Source organism: Labrus bergylta, chromosome 3, assembly GCF_963930695.1.
Source record: "Labrus bergylta chromosome 3, fLabBer1.1, whole genome shotgun sequence".
In the NCBI taxonomy this organism is placed as follows: domain Eukaryota; kingdom Metazoa; phylum Chordata; class Actinopteri; order Labriformes; family Labridae; genus Labrus; species Labrus bergylta.
Window position 1 is genome coordinate 16,209,227 of NC_089197.1, and position 20,065 is coordinate 16,229,291.

Consider the following 20,065-nt stretch of genomic DNA (forward strand, 5'->3'; position numbering starts at 1 on the left):
TAAAGGCTGACCCTTGACCCATTACCACTAGACTCTGCTGATTAGTGACATCGTGTTATTGTTTGAGCTAAGCAACATAGCCTCACAGACACATAAAAGAATGCACAACGGCACGTTAACGATGCAGCATCAAAGGTTTTATTGAGAATTCAAGCATGCTGAACGCGCCCTCAATTTGTTGTTTGTTACTCCTGCTATTATAGAGCACACTGAAATAGACTTTAATGTATGTTGTTTATAAATGTAATGTGACAATGTCCTAAGTGTGTAGACATATATTTCCAAAAAAACTGTTTGGTAGTTAGAGCCTCTATTCTTTATGTTTGACTTGTTTTAGCATGGATTCATCAAAGTTAGCTTTTATTCAGCTAAACAAAGAAACAAGCTTCAGCAGACACTGCTATGGTACTTCTCTCAATTTCACCAGATAAATAATTCTTAATCGAGATGAGCCGTCAGTCAATAGTGTTTGATTTTGTTTTTAAATTAGCCTATAAAAGTTTTTAATATATGCTGTCAAGTGATCCAGGTGTGAACAGCATGAAAGCTCAGATGTTTACAGTTGTATGGTTTACCTGTCAGCTGGTGTGCACAAAGACGAAAGCAGGGAGAGTCACTGTTCAAGGCTCCTAATCTGTATGAAACTGGAAAAGCATAACCAAAAGAACATTCATCTTTTTACAGAGTTGTTCTGTTCCAGGCTAACTTTCTATCTATCTTTGTCAGTTTGTTTCTGTCCTGGTTGAACAAAAGAAGGTAGAACTCTAAAATACCTGTTATTCTATGTGAACAAATTAAACTGTGTTAATCATAGAGTTATAAATGTGCCCGTAGTTCTGTTTTGTTACCTTTAGACGGAGCTAAGCTGAACCACTCCTCTGATTTCTGTTGTAATGCTAAGCTAACTGGCAACGAGTAGTAGCTTCATAATGAACAAATTGAGTGATATCAAGCAGATGAGCTAATTTCCCACCGAAGGTTAACTCTTCATTCAACTCAGTTACAAAAGCCTATGTTTATACGATCATTTGTTCATTTATTTTGATGAATATCTTTATACATTGAGGTGTTTTTAAATACATTTTTTATACATTAGTAGACACTTTTGCACACTGGACATTCGATAACATTTCTTAGATATCTTTTGTAGTCTTATTTGCAAGTTGAATTATGTTTAAGAAACTTTTTTATGTTCAGTTTTTACATGTGTAAATGTCTTTATGTTCAGAGTTAGATGATTGTACCTTTTGTGACGGTCTGATTCTCTCTGAAGGATTCATATACTATCTATTATAACTGTTTCCATCCCTCAAATAAGTTTTAAGGGCAGGGTATATATGATCACAGGAAGTAAATCAAGTGATTGTATCAATATAGATTTTAAAAACTATATAACTGACTGACTCGTAGCGTATATCACTTTTTTTGCGTTTCTTTTTTGGGATAAAGGGAACGTGGCTCTGACTTGTTTAGGATTCTGTGAGTGACTATAAAGTCGTTCTGTTGTGTCATTAGGCCCCTGGGTACAAGCACAGACACACATCGCTATAGCCAGCAGTGTATGCAAATGATAGGGCAATTGTAGATATACAAATATGTACCCATGGTCCACGCGCCCTAATGGCCTCCCTCCCTCTGGCTAGCTCAATGGCTCATTTAGATATCTGCTCGGTTTATTATGTGAATAAGTCACGGCTGGCTTGTTACGACCCTCTAGGTTCCTGTTTCTGCTGTGTAGCTGAGATGTGTGGTGCTCAATTAGGCTGCCTGGCTAGCAGAGTTAACCCTTTGCGCCTGATAAGCGTTTTTTCATCAGCCAGATGGGGTCGGTACAGTATGTGGGGGTTCCAGGCAGGGATCAAAAGATCAATCCTAATACAGTGCTACCAGGCTGACCTCTCAGATGTAATAAAGGTGCCATCTCTCACCCATGGGGCTCATTCAAGGCTTCCCACCGCATGAACAAACCTGGTATCTTTAAATTAGCTGACTCGCTTGCCCTGCAGGTAATTGCATTAGTTTATCAATGTTCACCACAATTTATTACTTACTCCAGCACCAGTAGGATCCTGGTGTTAATGTCCTCCATGAGGAGACGGGAACGCAGACTCTTTGTGTTTGAGGGACTTTGATTTTCTGTCTGTCCCTTTGCAAATAAAGAAAAGTAAACACAGTGTCAACAAGAGGTAAAATCAGACTTTTATTACAACTGGCATAAAGGTAATAACAATAATAATAAACTTTATTTGTATAGCACTATTCAAAACCAATGTTACAAAGGCACTACAAAATGTTAAAAATGAAAATTTAAAACAGAACGATATAAAGAATAAAAGAGGAAATATCGTACAACTATGATAGACTAAAAATGAAAACACATATTTCAAAAAGATACAAAAAAAATAAACGGATGCAGAAAGTTGGATTTCCACTGCTGAGGGACCTGAACAGTTCACGCCTGTTTAGGTCGTTTAGCCTTAATGATGGTTAAAGTCTTAAATGTGCACATAAGGATCAAATTATATGTATCACTGTACGGCATATTTCAACATCGACATAATCAATTAGTGACTTTACTGTTGCCTGTGAGGTAAGAGACGAGCTCCTCTTCACTTTTTATGTCCACTTCTGCACAGCGATCATTATAGCTCAAGCACTTGTTCTAAAACTTTATATCACATGACTTATATGCCTTAATAGATGCTTAAATCAGATTGTCTTTCATTAGACAAAAAAAAACAATATTACTGTCTGCACTTTTCACTGGAGTTCTGTGGCCAGAGGCTACAGCCTGCCCGCCTCACATCTGTATGCATTATGGATCTGTCGGAGGTAATAAACAGACCCTGCTCTTATTCCTGCTTCTTGCTATCATTATTCGTGCCCCTCAGATGGATTATGGCCCACTGTGCAACATGTAGATGAGTGGCGCTCCTCTGATTGCCTTATGGCCATCAGGCTTTGCATATTTACTGCCCATGAATCACAGAAAATTCACAGCAACATATTCCGATCCTCCTCCTCCCACCTCCACTTTTTTTTTTTTTTTTTAACCCCCTTTCGTTTGTTACACTTTCTCTCTCGTTCGGCTGTCTGTTCTTGCTCTCACTACATCGCCCTTCTCTTTCTCTGTGCCTTGATCCTGTTCCATGCATTCCCAGCTGCTTAATTAAAGCATGTATTATTAATACTCCTATATCTTTGTCCATCCTTCTTCCCTGTTCATATGACTGCTACATTAAGTGTAAATTGTTTCTCTGTAATTCCCTTTTAATGTCCCTGTTATAATCAGTGTTTCTGGTGAGTGGAGGCGAGGGAGGGGGAAAAAAAAGGAGAGAGAAGGCGACTGAGATCATAAGCTTTTACTGTAACGTACTGTTTGATGTGTGGCTTGCACGCTACACTCCCAGTAATTAGGTCTGTTTTACAAGTCAAATGTACATGGTGCCAATCTGCAAAATATGGGATTAATAAGAGGAAGTTGTCAGATGTGGCTGCGTTCGGCGTTTTAGTTCTCTCTGCAATGCTCTCTGGGGAAAGGGCAGCACTACTTTTTCTAGCAGATAGCCATTGTCCTGTGAAAACTGAACATAACCCTGACTTTACTTGCCTGATTCTTAATCTGAGGTCCAGTTTGGCATTTTGCTTCTTTTTCTAGCCTTTTTAAGTGTCTTCAAAACATTTCAAATAATCAACCATTCATTGTTGCCTTCAGTATCAGTGACCAATGCCAATAGTTTTTTTTACTTTTCAAAAAGCTTTAAAATATCTATGTTTTGCTTCCACTTTATGGTCATGGAACTTCACTTGTGGTCCTCACAGCGGTGACGTATCTTTTAAACCAATCTAGATGAATTTCTCTTTTCAAAAACCATTCTAAAGATGCTCTCCTACCCATGCTCCCTGTGTGCTTTATGGAAAGGTCAATTTGTCAGTATTTTTTGGTCTATTTCAGAACCTGCAAAATGTATGACATTCAAATCAGCATCAGTTTTACTTTATGATTAAGCACATTTCTTGAGAAAATGTGAGCAAGTGAATACATTTAGATTAAGAGTATTTGTACGCAACATTTCTTTTAGCTGAAAGTAGCACCTAAGGGCCAAACTTAGCCTACGGCCTAACAGACCAGCTGTCATACTCTCTTTAAATACAGTATAATGTTAAGCACCGTAAGCACCACCAAAGAAATCTAATAAAGTGATATTTTGGTGTTGTGTAACCTTATGTCTTTCTAAGTGAGGTGGAGAAAACAGCTTCAGTGACTGCTAATTTGACACCAGTGGAGTTCAGCGAGACTGAAACTTTTTTTTTCTTCTTGTCAGCAAAGCATGCACTCAACAGTGAAGTGCTTGAAATGTGTTGAAATTTCATTTAACTGTCATTGTTTAAGAATGTCAACAGAAACTGCAGAGAGGGTGTTTAAAACCTTGGCGCACATGACAAAAGTCAATGGAAGTAGAACTTTCTACTAAACCGGCTCAACTGATCAATCTGAAGTGTCATCAAACTTGAAGAGACTCTTTATGTTATTAGCTCATGACATCTCTGTCCTCTGCCAACGGCCACTCTCCTCTCCCTTCATCTCACCATCACGTCTAATGAAATGCCGTTGATGCCCTGCCATTTATCAGACACCGAGCTCCTCGTCCACCGTTATTGATTAGAGATGGCCAATTGGCTCGGAGGGTGCTGTAAACTGGGTGATTTAAACCGCACATTCTTCATTGACACGTGACGGGTGCGGAATGAGGTTGTAAGAGTCCAGATGAGTGTGGTGGCAATAAATAAAGGAAAGGAAATATAATCTGGCAGACGGACAGCAGCTGTCGATAGCATCGGCGTCTATGATGTCCTCAAAGCGATCATCAGGGCCGGATGATTAGCTGTGGAGTGCGGTATTGTAAAAGTGTGTTGAGGGGATGTTTCCGCCTTGTGTCTGGGTTCTGTCATTGTTGAGACAGATGTGGTGCATGAGTAATGGCACAACTATCATGTCACATAATGGCCAGACTGCTCCACGCAGCGAGTAGGTAACGGGGAAAGAGTGCGAGGGCCCGGTAATATCGTAAAACAGTGTTTAAATATTTTAATTTCATTTGTCAGAGGGGCCCCTCCCTTGCACTCCATTACCCTGCCAACCATCCTTCATCAGCTGAATGAGTGCATTATTCATTAGCACTAATTATTTTCACATAACGTCTGCCCCGATATATTTAACCTCCACATTACACCCAGGATAATGGCCTTGTAAAATTGAATTGCGAGAAAGAAGTGGAGTTGGAAAGCTCATTTAAAGAACATAAGAGGGATGAAAAAAGAGTGAGGGAGGGTTTTTTTTTTGAAGCAGCTGGAGTCGGGGGGGTTGACAGGAAGAGTGTTAGGCACTTTGGGACATGGAGCCCCAGAAGTGATGGGACATTTGTTCCCGTCTCATTTACATGCTAAGAGAAGAGCCCGGTGGTTCTCAGTCGGGTTGAAGAGAAACCTAAATGCCCCGTGGGTTGAAGGTGCCCTCTTGTCACAGAGTCAAGATTAGCTCATCCTGACCTGACACATGACCTCAAACAGTTATTTAAAAACCACATGATCTAGGACAGAGGAAACAGACAAAGGAAACAGGGAGCTGTCTTCAATGTCCTCGTTTTTACCTCTTCTCCACCTCTGTCGTCATCTCTGCTCACATCTCAGTTTTCTTCCATATCAATCTTTTGGTTCCTCTTTTTTTTTCCGCTTTTTGTTTAGCCTTTTACCTGCATGAACTCAACTGACGATTAAAATGAGGTTGAATCCACCCAATCAGGCCTCCGCTGGTACTCCCCACTGAGAAGTCTCGACATTTTCCATACTGCCAAACTTCAAAACAAACTGAGGAGCAAAGAGGGCTTGGATCCGTGCTTTGCTTATTCATGAGCCTGACATTCACCAGCATGCAAAATTTAGACCTAAACAGGGCTTGCTGCTCCACTTGCTTTATCTGGGCTCTCCTCTGGGCAGGAGTTGTGACCCCGTGCCAAAAAAAACAAAACACTCGCCCATGCACGAATAAAGTCTGCTCAATCACACAAGAAGTTGCACACGCACTAACTTCCAAACAAGAGTACGGTTAAAAAAACTCAAAATGTCATCTTCTGAAACGTCTTGAAAGTCCAGTGAACTTTGATTTATGGTATAACCACAGGGATCTTTCCAGTCCTCAGTACAATATATTCTGGGACTCACTTCTTAGATTTAACAATCAGAAGCACAATTTTATAAACGGTTACTACGCTATTAGGTTGCAACAACATATTCATGTTTATTCATGTATTTGTAAACAGCAATAATGAATTAGAGGTTGGTGTGTAAAGAGGAAATTGGTAAGACATAGTATAACATTTTATATAATTTAAAATTTGTCCTAATGGGGATCATTTGTGTAGTTTTACAATATGGGGATTGTTTGTAAATGTTTAAGAATGATCACAAACTTAGCATTTATTTGATCACAAACCCATTATAACCATTAAGAGCATGCATGACTTCTGAATAGGCTCTCCTCGCTAAGTGTGAGCTTTAGCCCCGTTTCCACCAAGCAGTCCAGTTTGGTTCGGTACAGTTTGGTACAGTTCGGTACACCCTGAATTTGCTTGTGTTTCCACAACCTTATTTGGTAAGCGGAGTGTAAGCCAGATGGAGCTAGCTGCGTCAGCTCTGTAATATTATGACATCTTAGCAGCCCAACTGAGTGTAGCCAAGTATTAATTAAGTTCAACGAAGAAGAAAACCAGGACACAGTAAACAAGGGACCCTTAAGGGTCAGATCGGCACCCCAACAGAAGGGTACCAAAAAGTAGGACGGTACAGATCCCTTATTTTGATACCATTCCCAACTTTTGACGGTACAAATGCCAATAATAAACTCTACTGGTGCCAATAATACACTACCGAACTGAACTGGACCGGACCGCTTGGTGGAAAGGGGGGTTTTGTTTCTCTGACACCGGGGCAAAAGAAAACAAAAATTTGAAAAAAAAAGAAAAGACAACATATGTATATGAACATTTTGGAAGCATCAAATAAGAGTTATTTTGCTTAAGAATACTTTTACATTTTTCATTTATTAGAAAATTACAAAAATGAGAAAAAAACAATCATTGAAATGTTTTCTGCTGAGTAAGAATGTCATGTGTTTATCTGTAAATTCATTACACTTCATAACATCTCAGCAGCATGTTGCACACTGTTACATAGTAAAGTCTCTATTTTTCTCTGCGACATGAAACCCCATTCTTCTCCCTGTTCTTTCTGATTGCGCTCGTCTCCAGGCTATGTAAGTGTGAGCTTTGTATGCTTGATGCTGGGTAATTGCAGTTCATTTCAACTGGGAAAAAATATTATTCTCACGCCTTTTCTGTGTTAGGCCCAGAAGGCAGCGGTCTCTATGTGTAAAGTATCTGTCTCTCTGACATTTAGATTTGCCTTTTAAAGATGACATTTTTCAAAGCTGGCACTTCTGCATATGTTTTCTAGAGGCGACAAAATTGTTCTTTTACATCTCAGTCAGAGTGTTCACATAAAGTGTGTAATTTATCCAAGCTTAAGTTGTTTTGTTTTCCCTGGTAATGTTGATATTTTGTCACCATGCTGTGTCTGATGCTGGTACCAGTACTTGTCTCTGGGTCTTACCTTCACTTACCTTCCTTAAGAATGCATGTTTGCTTTAATAAATGGCACAATATTGCATTTAAATTCAAAGTCACAGGTGAGTCTGAGCAGTAATTACCATTTTCTTGGCTGTGGCCGTCAGCTTACTAGGCTCATCTGTAGGAAAAGGAAGTGCACATAAGGTCAAATTGTATGTATATGTGTGGTATCTGTGTGTCACCTATGACATATATAACAACGGTTTGTTAGGTTTGGATGGCGATAGATAGGTTTTGGGTGTCTGACAGAGGATTGATGGTGCACTGAATGAGAGGCTATCGAGTAGATATGCTCATCTATGAATGACTCCTTTGACTCACTGGAGATTTCCAATTACTGCTCTCTGGCGCCTCGCTCTGAACCTTTCCATTCTGCAAATGAGCATGCTTCCCCTAAATAATTTCCTCAACAAAGATGGTGCCATGCATTATGAAATATTCAGAACTCAATTTTCCTGCTCTATCAGACTATGGAAAGATCCATAATTACATGATAATCCACAACGTAATTCATTTTGGGTACGCTGGGAATCGGAGTTCTCAAAGGTTCAACGTGTTGTGGGGGAATGGAACGGAGTCTGCTTTGTGGCATTTGGGATTGTTTTTAGGGGATTATGTCGGGCAATCTTGTTTCACTGCTAGTTACAAGAAGTCTGATTCCTTCGGGGTCATTCAATAAATCACGGCCGATGTAATACTGCAGTCAGATGGATTACACATTGGCAGAAAGACTCAAATATAATCCTAAATGACGTGAAAGAATAGAGGCTGGATTTAAAACCGTTATTACAAAATGTGCAGAACTATCTAGACACACAAACTTTCCCCAGAAGTGGCTGTAACCTTCTGAAAGTGTCAGGTTTATGTAAAAAAAGAGCCCTATTATATTGTAATTTAAGATATGGTATAATAAACTAAAGTAGTACATTATTATTGGAAGCCAAAACGTGCATAATGGTGTTAGAATATAGCTCACTGGCCAGTGATGTGGGTTAAAGTTCAGTAAATGTGCAGCACATAGCCACGCTAGGAAAAAGCATGTGTCAGATGTATTGGCATTATAAGGTAAACAGAAAGCGTCTGTTATGTTTGCCATTTGGCCAAAATGGCCGTTTCACACATGTGTGAGCACACAATGGTCCACAAATGAGGATAAGTACGTTATCTGCACATACATTTATTTTAAATTGTGCACCATAAAGAGTGTGCTTCACATTCTCCAGTGTAGGTGCCGCCCTTGTCCTCATAATGTACAATACAATTTAGACAGCACTATCTCACTGTATGATATTTAAGTATGTGTGCCATAAAAATACCCTTAGCCATCGGCTTTAAAACCAATAAAGTTAAATTGAGCTGCTGACATTTTTAGTATTGTGCTATTGTAAGTAAGCCCTTAAACGATGAGGTAGAGCTAGAGGTGAGGTAGAGTGTCAAAACATCCGTCAGTCACTGCGACAGACACTCAATGAAATGATGTTAACTAAGCTTGTGTGAAAATGTGAAGCACAAGTGATATCACTGCTGAGCTTAAAGGCCAGAGCTGTCACAGCAGGAAACACAAAGCAGAGCGGAGCAGTGAGGGGACAAAGGTGGGGGAAGGCTGTACAGTTGAGTCATGTATATGTCTCACTACACTGCCTTTAAAAAGTACTTATTTATCTTGACATTTAAGATATATACAACAAGGAATCAAAGTGGATTAAATGTTGCTTTTTTGAACAGATCAACAAAAAAGATCCTAACTGTCAAATCAACAAACAATCTCGAATGATGCCTTTAGTTAAAAAACAATCACACTACCCACAGATAGAGAAAAGCACATGTGTAAATCCACCCAGCAAAGCAAGCCATTCTGAAGAACTGAATGAGTTTACAAGAAGGACTCCAGTGAGGAAGATCACCAACAGACTGACTGCAGCTCTGAGGTGGGTTAAAGGTTCAGACACTGAGGTTGACGAGTGGGTATGGCAACATATGGGGAGCATTACCATTCACGGCATTACGTGATTTGGCATAAAGTCGAGTGAAAGATTCAGGACTAACACAGCATATAATTATTAACATACAGTCAACGTTTTGAATTGAGATGGAAGCAGCATTGTTTTATGATTAGCCCCATTTTGAATTTTTAACTTCTAAATGCGATAACATGCTAGAAGATTTTTGCTGACGTTGTCTGTGTTTTGGTTCTTAGCATGCAATTTACATTTTACAAGAGATTATTATCTGAATAATTCTGCACGTCTATGCACAGCACCATGTTTGCAGTAAGAGCTAAAAAGTAAGTAGTAGCTGTACAACTCTGTAATGCATGAGGTAGCTGTACATTCAGGTAGTTATTCTCTGTATGTTCACAACCATTAGTGACTTCATACACTTGTCAAATAGTTTAAAATTTGACTTGTGAAATGATAAAAATGTAGAACATTAATGCTTTCAAAACAAGGTCACTGACCTTCAGTGTTTGCTGAGTCAGAGTCCTGGTCTCAGTCTGGAGAAAAAGGAAAATATGAATTAGCTTGAGCAGTGTTGCAAAGAGGAAATGTAAAAATTGCTGGATGTTCAAATCTGATATAGACCGAGCCATAGTCTTAAACCTTTATCGGCTGCCAACAGGGGGATGGACATTTATGCAAAAAAGATCATTTCTTATAATTATCTATCTATCTATCTATCTATCTATCTATCTATCTATCTATCTATTAGTCTGTTAGTCTGTTGTTAACAACATCACTCATGTCCCTCTGGAAAGAAGACATTTTCATCAGTATAATCACACCCTGATGTCCCTCATTTTCTCCAAACCATTTGGTGATGTATTCCCCATCTGCAAAGTATTTCCGAATACTTTGCCCAAGGAGGTGTAATTTAAAAAATATCAGTCACCGTGCTGCTGCCAGCATAAGAATTACGTCCGCACTAATATCTCATCTGACACGCAGCGGAGGAAAGACTTTTGTCCCGAATAACAAGACTGCAATAATTCACCCAACGTTATTATCAAGCTAATTAGAATGGGAAATATGGTTGAGTGTCTTGTCTTGCTTGAGTTCAGAACAAATTAGCACAATGATACGCTTTGTTCGGGATGGTTGACTATCAGTCATTTAAAGATCACAACTGGGATGAGTTATAGTTTGAAATTTACCAGAGAATTAGGGGAAAATGAGGCAGCAAACTAAAATACATACTCAACAACTCCTACTCCCCTGGTCGTATTTAAAGGTCACACGAACCACATAAATATTAAACATTCATATCAAATTTACCATAGTATGCAAACTAACCACACACCAAGAGCCATCCCATTTTCCCAGTGACATATTTTCATAATTATATCACTATAACAAATTTAATGAGAGCAATCAGCACTGAACATTTTTGCCTCCGAGGAGGCAGAGGTCCCAGTCAGTCACAGACGCACTTCTTGGTCATTCTCTATTAATTTGCTGAGAGTGTTCTCCCAGTGTCAGGGTCCATGGCAGTGTTGTTCCCCAATGACTCCTACCTCCAAGCCCGCTGCACGAGGGGGGCCCTAATTAGACTCTCATGTGTATTTAATGGACTCGCTGCCTTTGGTCCTGTGAGAGGGCGCCTGATGCTACAACCTCTGTGAGAATGTCCCTACACACACACTGGAGACACACTGGAGAGGAAATCGGGTCTAATGCTTGTAATGTGTGTGTGTGTGTGTGTACTTGTGTGGCTGTGTGGTTGACAGGGCCCAAACCTGAAGCCAAACTGCGGCAGTCTGATATTTTCATTTTTCTGGCTTTTTCCATTCTTTGGGTGAGGACTTTATAGAGTCTGTAAAGTAAAAACAAGCAAAAGAAAAAAATGTCATTTTTTACACATAATCTTCAAAAAACAGGGTTATCGCTCTTCTTTTGTGGATTCCTCCGCTGCTCTTTATACTTAGACAACCTATGACAATCATATGTGATTTTTTTTTTGGAGAGTTTTACAGTCAGGGCTTCTGAAACCTGATCTGAGTTTAAAACCTGCTTTCTGTTAGATTAAATAGTTAGCCATGAGGTTCAGGCTGCCAAAACAATGTTTTTTTTGTATAAGGGGGCCTGGGGGCTTCAAGAACAAAGAATGAGGTTTACTTTTGTACTCAACTAATGTGTTTATATGTAAAACATCTCATTTACATTTTTAATAGAGACTAATTCTTTAAATTTGAGATCATTAGAAGCAATGGAAAAAAACGACTTCTTCAAGAAGATTTTGGCTTTTGAATATTGTGTTTAAATTGTATTTTTTAAATAATTTTCAGTCTTTATAGAACAGTGGCAGAAAGGGAGGGATGTGCAATGGATGCAACTGACCACAACTGATGATGAAATCGTTGTTGCAGTAATAAGCTATGTGACTTAAATTCTATGTGGGCAAATAAAACCAAAACTATTTGCATGGCTAGATATCTCTGAGTGAGGGAGAGATGTTTTGTCGGTAATTTGGGTGATCTGATCCTTTAAAATTAAATGCATTGAGAGGTCTCAAAATGTTTTACATAAATCATACATGCATTGCACAGAAATTCTCTTCAGCTTTCTTACAGTGTCATTTTGAATGTGTTCATGTGTGAGGGGCTGGTTAACTCTCATACATTTGAATGTTTTCACTTTCAGAGCAGTAATGAGGACAGACATCTGGACCAATCTTATAATATAGAGCTGTGATGAATGTGACCCCTGTGGTAAGCCCTTGCCCCCCAACCCCACCAGGACACATAAAGCAGGAGCACAGCCCCTGTTAAAGGGCTGCACAGGAACATAAATCCAACGTGGCGCTTCTTTAACTGTCCAATTTGCATGCCCCCTACACAAAGAGGCTAACGATGTTTTACAAGACAAACAGGCACAAAAAAACGCGTCCACAAAAACACAAACATTCAAGCAGGTAGACTAAAAATGGCCTCTTGTTGTTGTGTACAGTTCACAGTGTCTACCCGTGGACAAATGGAGCTAAAGCTTGTCTAATGAGACTAAATCGTAGAATCTACAAAATAATGAAAGGGTGAAATCTTTGAAAGAAAAGCAAAACATTTTGAAATCTGAGTGAAAAAGAAACAGAGGGACAGAAACATAAAGAAGGAAGAGGACCGCCGCTGGGAAAACGCAAGATGAAAAGGGTGGTGAGAGGGGAGTGTGGGTAGTTTTATCTGGTGGGCAGGGAGACGGTGGCGGGAGGATCTGTCTCTGTTAGAGAGAACACGGCCCTGTTATTAAAGCCATTCATCACTGGCTGAATATTCTCCCTTTAATAGGCTCTGTCGTTAATTACCCAACTTTGTCAAGATAAGGAGTCAGGGGCTCTCTGTTTTTCTAAGTCCATACACAGACAGTACTGAAGACTACACACACACACACACACACACATACTTGAACACTTCATGAGTTGAGGGGGACACATTTTCACAGGAACAGAGGCAGGACAAGACAGAGACACACAGGAGGAGCAAACATCAAAACAAGCAGCTTCAGCCTGTCTTTAGTAACCCATGACCATTTAAAGAGATTCCAAATTGTCCTAGCCACTCCAAAATTTGTCTTAAAAAGAAACTGATATGCTTCATATTTTACAATCGATTCATTCTTTTCTATTATCAAAAATACATGTAACATTTTCATGTAAGTGAATAACCATCCCTCAGTAAATGCGCTCAAGTACTGGACCTGAGTACAAAATAGTAGGCTTCTTTTTTGCTCTAAACTACAACCACCACTAACACTAACACTAACACTTCAATATTTCCTTTACACATTTAGTTGTGAGATTCTAGTTAGTTAAAAATTGAATGTTTTCAGATTCTATTTAGCTAAATAAAAACAATGCAGTTACAAACTAATATATATCCTATTGTGTGTATCATGAGAACACTTTTTAAAATGTGTTTTCATATTACAGGATTCAGTAAATGAGGAATATAATGAGGTATCATATACTCTCAGATTGGTCGTTTGAAGTGTTGACTGGATAAATCAGAGCATTAGAAGATGTTTCTTTGGGCAATGGGACACTTCACTGTAAAGTACACAATTATTATTATTCCAACATTTTATAGACCAAACAATGAATTTTCTAAACAATGAGTGAGAAATATAACCACTAGATCACCTGTATGGGGAAATATTAATTAGTTGCAGCCCCAGTCTTCTCCAGGACTATCACAATAAAGCTTGACTGCACATTCTTGATGGACTTCAACTTTCCCCAAACACGTCAACATATTTCTCACACATACCTCCCCTGTATTATGGTCTTTATTGTCTGTTTCAACAATAAGAAAAAGCGAGTCCACTTCATTTATGTTGAGCTAACTGTGATACTTACTCTGTGTAGAGGGCTATAAAACCACAACATCCAGCTCCTCCTCCCCTTTATCCAAAATCAGCCTCTTTTGTGGTCCTTTTATAATTAGCCACTTAACTATCCGGCAGAATGGAACTGTGGCTGTAAAACATTTACAAGGGTGCTCGACAGGACACGCCAGCACCTTTTGTTTTGCAATTAGTTTGTCTGTGAAGGGGGACAAGACGAATAGGCTGGGAGAGCATCTGGTGGCCTAGTAGCTCTTACTGCCTGAGAGAGAGAGAGAGAGAGAGAGAGAGAGAGAGAGACACAGACAGAGAGAGAGAGAGATAGAGACAGAGAGACAGAGAGACTGAGAGACAGAGAGAGAGAAAGAGAGAGAGACAGAGAGACAGAGAGACAGAGAGAGAAAGAGAGAGAGAGAGAGAGACAGAGAAACAGAGAGAGACAGAGAGACAGAGAGACAGAGAGAGAGAAAGAGAGAGAGACAGAGAGACAGAGAGACAGAGAGAGAGAAAGAGAGAGAGAGAAAGAGAGACACAGACAGAGAGAGAGAGAGATAGAGACAGAGAGACAGAGAGACTGAGAGACAGAGAGAGAGAAAGAGAGAGAGACAGAGAGACAGAGAGACAGAGAGAGAAAGAGAGAGAGAGAGAGAGACAGAGAAACAGAGAGAGACAGAGAGACAGAGAGAGAAAGAGAGAGAGACAGAGAGACAGAGAGACAGAGAGAGAGAAAGAGAGAGAGAGAAAGAGAGAGAGAGACAGAGACAGAGACAGAGAGATAGAGAGACAGAGAGAGAAAGAGAGAGAGAGAGAGAGAGAGAGAGCGAGAGGGAGAGAAGGGAAGAGGAAAAAGAGGCAAGGAGGGAGGAAGACAGTGGTTCAGAGCCTATCAGCAACAATAAGGATTGTACCACAAGGACTTGCTACAAGGGTTGTAAAGTTTACCGTCTGAGGAAACTGATCTGGAAATGAAAAAAGCCGCTCTGACAAATATGATGATAAGAGAGTGAGAGAGCGCTGTGTAATAGGGACCTATTTTTCGCACACTACTGATTAAGAACTGGCTAAGTGTCTGTAGAGATTCCCATGTGCACCATGCTGCACAGGCAGAGTTTAGTGTGCGTCCCAGTAGGGTTTTCTTTAGTACCCAGTCATTTACATTGTAGTTATCCGATGATAGAAGGAATTCAAGGCAGCGTGACAGCCCGCTCCATTGATCCCTTTGGCCTGATTAGCTCACCAGTGTACCGTCAAAGCAAACTAATCAGATACATTGATCACAGGATACTTTTTAACGCTTCCCCAGGCAATAATAGGATTTTTTTTTTTCAATTCAAATTACTAGTTAGTTGTCTGTTCAGATGTGATTGCAGACATTTGGGATTTTTAACATTTCCTGTGAGATGTCAGGGAAGAGTCGATGGCTCGATTTCAAAATTCCATAACTGTTTAACAGCGGTACAGCAATGATGATATAACACCATTTAATTCCCTGAAATGTTGTCATAATTTATTTAAACCTAGATTTGTCAGAAATGTAGGGCTAAAAGGTGTTACTCACTCACGTGTGTTGTATTGCCTTCACTTCCCTCTCTGCTACTTTCTCTTTTGTCCAGAAGAGGTTGCTGTGTTCCCTGCATACACATCAAGAGGTGGATGTTACTAACAGCTCCCAAAGATTTCTTTCTATGAGACAGACCAGGATACGCTTGGTGTTAAATTGGAGAATGTCCCATTTAAAGCAGCGTCTCCTCTGAATGTGCAGAATAAACATTTTAAACACATTTGAAGTGCCTTTAAAAAAAAAGAAGTCATTATTCATTTAAATCTAAAATGTGTTGTTTAATCTTTAATTGCCTCTTTTTTGTTCCCTAAAAATCTTGATTCCTCCTAAAATTAGAGAAATATTTTAGTTGAAACCTGTCACCATTAACCCCTCGACACTAAACATCCACTAATTGATTATTGATGTCATTTTCATCATTGACAGTAGGGGGCAGAGTCCATACATTGATTAGACTTCCATTATGTGCAGGGCCAAGTAATTGTACTGTGATGCCTATTAACACAGCAAACACAATAGCACGGCTTCTGAGGATATTATCCATATAGTTTCTCCTCAGCTGATTTACATTATGCTTATCTGACTTAACTGACTGCTTAGTTTTAAAGAACCGATCTGTCTGTACAAAAATGACATTTGAAAAGGATTTAAAGGAACAAAGGGCTCAGCTTACATCTTCAGGGAAAAATATTCTTCATCACCATTAACTTAACAAGCCTCACGACAGAGCCTGAACAGCTGTGAGAGATACGAACTCCTCTCTGATACCTGTGTTCCCGTGATGCCGGCAATCAAACGCTGTGATAGCATAACATCCCTTCCTGTCTGTCACACCCTCAGGCTAAACATCAGCAGAGCGCCTTACACCTGGCAAATGTTCTCATGACAAAGTTAAAATGTCTCGATTAATATCTGACTACTCGGCTTTTTTCTTTGTCACATATCCCTATTTCAGCTTCAGTTTCTTATCCAGCTTATGATTTCTGTCAGATAGATCCACAATCATAGAGTAACTCTTATCAGCAGGGAGAGATTCAAACAGGGTTTGATCCAGAGGAATTTAAGATTCCCTCTTTGGTTGTTTGATGACTGTTAGAAATATGCTAAAAATGTCAAAAATGTATGTGAGTTTTTTAAGTCAACATACTGAACATTTTTTCCTAACCTTATGTGACCACAACCTGATAGATGGCAGCACTATGGGGAAACCATGTCCATAATGGCCTTTACACAAAGACTGTTCAATAATAAAAATAGATTTACCCTTCATATTTTGAAGTGAAGCCAATTCAGAAGCATCTCACACCTCCCCTACTTCTGATGTCCAGCAGGGGGCAACTCCGTTAAAAGAAAAAGTTTGGTTTAATAGAAGCCTGGAAAGGTTTCGTCTTCCTACTAATTTTATTCCCCCATTTCCTCATTATTTTATGGTCAAAATTCCTTGTTTCAAGACCCTAAAATGTGTTGTGTATCTACTGTTACAGGTCTATTTATTAAGTGCTCAACTTTTTATTTAAACTGTACCTTCTCTGTTTTTTAAATATTCTACTTTATAAGTCTTGTAACGTTGTTATGGTGACTCTCCGGTGAAAATAAAGACTAAATCTCAAATTTTAAAACATATGACACTATAAAGCAGGGTTTGTTTTGGGTAGGTTAGAGCAACATGTCAATCAGGATAGAGCCATATGGCACATGCTTATCCACCAGTTCATCCAAATATGATAATATGTGGGTCGTTAAAAGCAAGATGGTACTAGTTAATATTAAAATGTTAAGGCCTCCAAACTCTAGGGCAAAAACAAAAAGGTGTTGTCATAATGGTTTTGTTTTTTTTTCCCAACAGGAATTGTGGCCCTGTGGAGGGTCTCCATCCACAGGTTGGGTACATCTGTCCGCCCGTGCCAGGAAGTAAAAGTCCCATCAGTAATGTTTCTCCGTCTCGACAGTTAATGTCTCATCCATCCATCAACTTTTAACCAGCCCTCGTGCGTGATGGCGTGTGACTTAAAAGCATGGCTAGTCAGACCTAATTAGCTGACGCCTAATCAGACAAGTCCCCGAACAAGGACACAGAGTGGATTGCGGGGAGCAGTAAAGACCTTGTCTGTGGTTGACTCAGCAGAGGGAACACAAAGAGTTAGAAGCAGATGATGGCTCCATCTGTGCTGCGGTCAAAAAAAAAGGTATTATATATATTTTTTAAAGATATTTGATGGCATTTAACAACAAATGTGCATACATATGAAGGAGCGGACTTCCATTTATTCTTCGGTCTACTCTCTCGAAATGTCTGTGTTCCTCTACATGTCTCTGTTTCCACATCTGTTCAATAGCCCCCTTGTTAATAATTTTCTGTAGTGTTGCCTTTTTACTGGACCTCTGAGGCCTAAACCCTGGTGTACCTGTTTGGAGTTTGATTAACACTACATTTTAGTACACACTATTCAAACCCAGAGGAGGGAACTTAAAAGGGCTGCACGCTGCAGCTAATGTAGCCTGTGGTACAGCACAGATGGAGAAGTGATAAATGGGGGGAAAAAGGGGTTGTTGTGAGTCAACTCGTATTGTCTTCATTGTGTTAAAACTGGTCAGACATGGGGGGGTGGCTGAGACTGAGAGGGGAATTTTGAGGCGATGTTTTTCAGGTCGGTGTAATCTAAGAGGAAAGGAGGGCACTTCAGAGGACGTGAGGGGAGAGGACAGGACTCCAGATAGGAGAGGACGAGACAGGAGGAGGCAGAGCAGCACTTCATCCGTGTCTCCCTTCTCTGTCAGTCCCTGCGCATTAAAATATTGAAAAGCTTTTGTTTTGCCGAGTTAAACATGCACTGATGTGACACAAACTGTGAACAATGCCATTTCACACACACGGGAATCCGCTCTTTTTCATAATTCATGATGGAGTGACGAGTGCAGCCATGTCCCACCGTTTGCACTCACAACATAATACAGCTGGTTCTTTAAAACAACATTTTGCTCAGTAAACATATAAGAGTGTTCAAATGAACGTGTGTGTTGTACTTGTCAATTATAATGATATCAAACTATATTTTCACATAGGCACAAAATACCTGTTTTAATGTACGCTGTTTGTCTCCTTTAGTCACACAGGATGAAGAAGAACAGGATGTCTGGTCTGCCCCTCTGTAACACTACAGGTGTAAATACAGAATAAATTGGTTTGAAAAAGTGGAAAATGGTGACTTAAATCCCTTTAGAACTTTTCTTCATAACAGTTGCACATTCTTTTGCTGAAAAGGGGACAGCATGTGGAAATATGAGACTCAGTTAGATGCAAGTACAGATGTTTTTCAGCACATAGCTCGCTATGCAGTTATTGGTCCAGACATCTGTCTCACAAAGTGGTTGTGAGGAAAACCTTAAAAAGGAGAAAAAAGAGGGAGAAAACATTTTGAGAAGTTATTAGATTGGCTCCAAAGTGCACAATTATCTCTCGTTTTCTGACATCCCTCTCATCCTTTACCAGACTATGCCTCCTCAGCTGGACACCACTGAAGCTCTGTTCAGAGAATAACACACTGAAGAACGATTATTACGGGTGGCTGAAAAAGGTTGATCAAGTTAGTTTACCTACTAGTTTTACTAACCTTGTTTCATGAAACAGGAAGAAAATTGTAGTGGAGTAATTATGCTGGAAAAACAAATCATACCTGGGAAACATTGGCTGCTCTCTTATCTCAGAAACAGAACAAGTCAGGTTGTTATAGAAAAAGACATTTCAAATTATGGATCAAGTTGTTAAGAAAGTTGTGTCATAGCAATTTTTTTTCCAACTTTGAACTATTCCTCTCATTACCTACTTGGGCCTACATTTTCAAGAAACAAATGCGACACTAAAGTACAGTCTTCATTACTGTTTATACCCCAAATAGATTAACATTGCACCTTTAGTAGCCTCATTAAGATATATAATAGTGTAAAAACTATATAAAAATTTGACAAATTATATAGATTGAAACCGTTTCACAATATAACTATGTAATCAAAAGACTTCTCAAGATGACATCACAGATTACCCTTTTACTCAACTCTTTATTTTTTAAATTTTCTCATACAATGACAAACAATCAGAGATTCTGATATCATATTTGAACAGAGGCCATCACAATGAGCACAATATACACACAGTCAAAGTCACAGCTCACCTGTGAAATAAAAACAACATGACACCTCCAGTGGAGAAAGAAAGAGAGAATCCCATCACGACTGCCTCAGGTCAAATCCAGTCTGATGTCCGACGTGAACCCTGAAAACAAGGAGACAGGGATTCAGCAAATACACTGTGATCATCCTACAGCATGAAAACACCAGTAAGAAGCACTTACACAAACACACACACACACACACACACACACACACACACACACACACACACACACACAATCTCACACAGACTGCGTGGTATGTCGTAAACATGAATTATACATCTCTCTAGAGGGTTGGCTCATCTTGCTTTCCTCTTCATA

General features: G+C 39.5%; 1 long non-coding RNA gene across 4 annotated transcripts in view; it reads right to left on the reverse strand.

The window, feature by feature from the left end:
* Window positions 1-2,192: 2,192 nt before the first annotated feature.
* LOC136178585 (uncharacterized) overlaps window positions 2,193-20,065 on the reverse strand; it is a 33,132-nt gene continuing 15,259 nt past the window's right edge. For 2 of the 4 annotated variants that reach the window (XR_010665960.1, XR_010665961.1), the window contains exons 2-7: window positions 19,745-19,845; window positions 18,650-18,730; window positions 15,573-15,645; window positions 11,419-11,495; window positions 10,144-10,179; window positions 2,193-7,803 (exon numbers count right to left, since the gene is read on the reverse strand). This is a non-coding gene — a long non-coding RNA (uncharacterized lncRNA). The remainder of the gene's footprint in view (window positions 7,804-10,143; window positions 10,180-11,418; window positions 11,496-15,572; window positions 15,646-18,649; window positions 18,731-19,744; window positions 19,846-20,065) is intronic. The other 2 variants (XR_010665962.1, XR_010665963.1) reach the window with 2 other exon arrangements.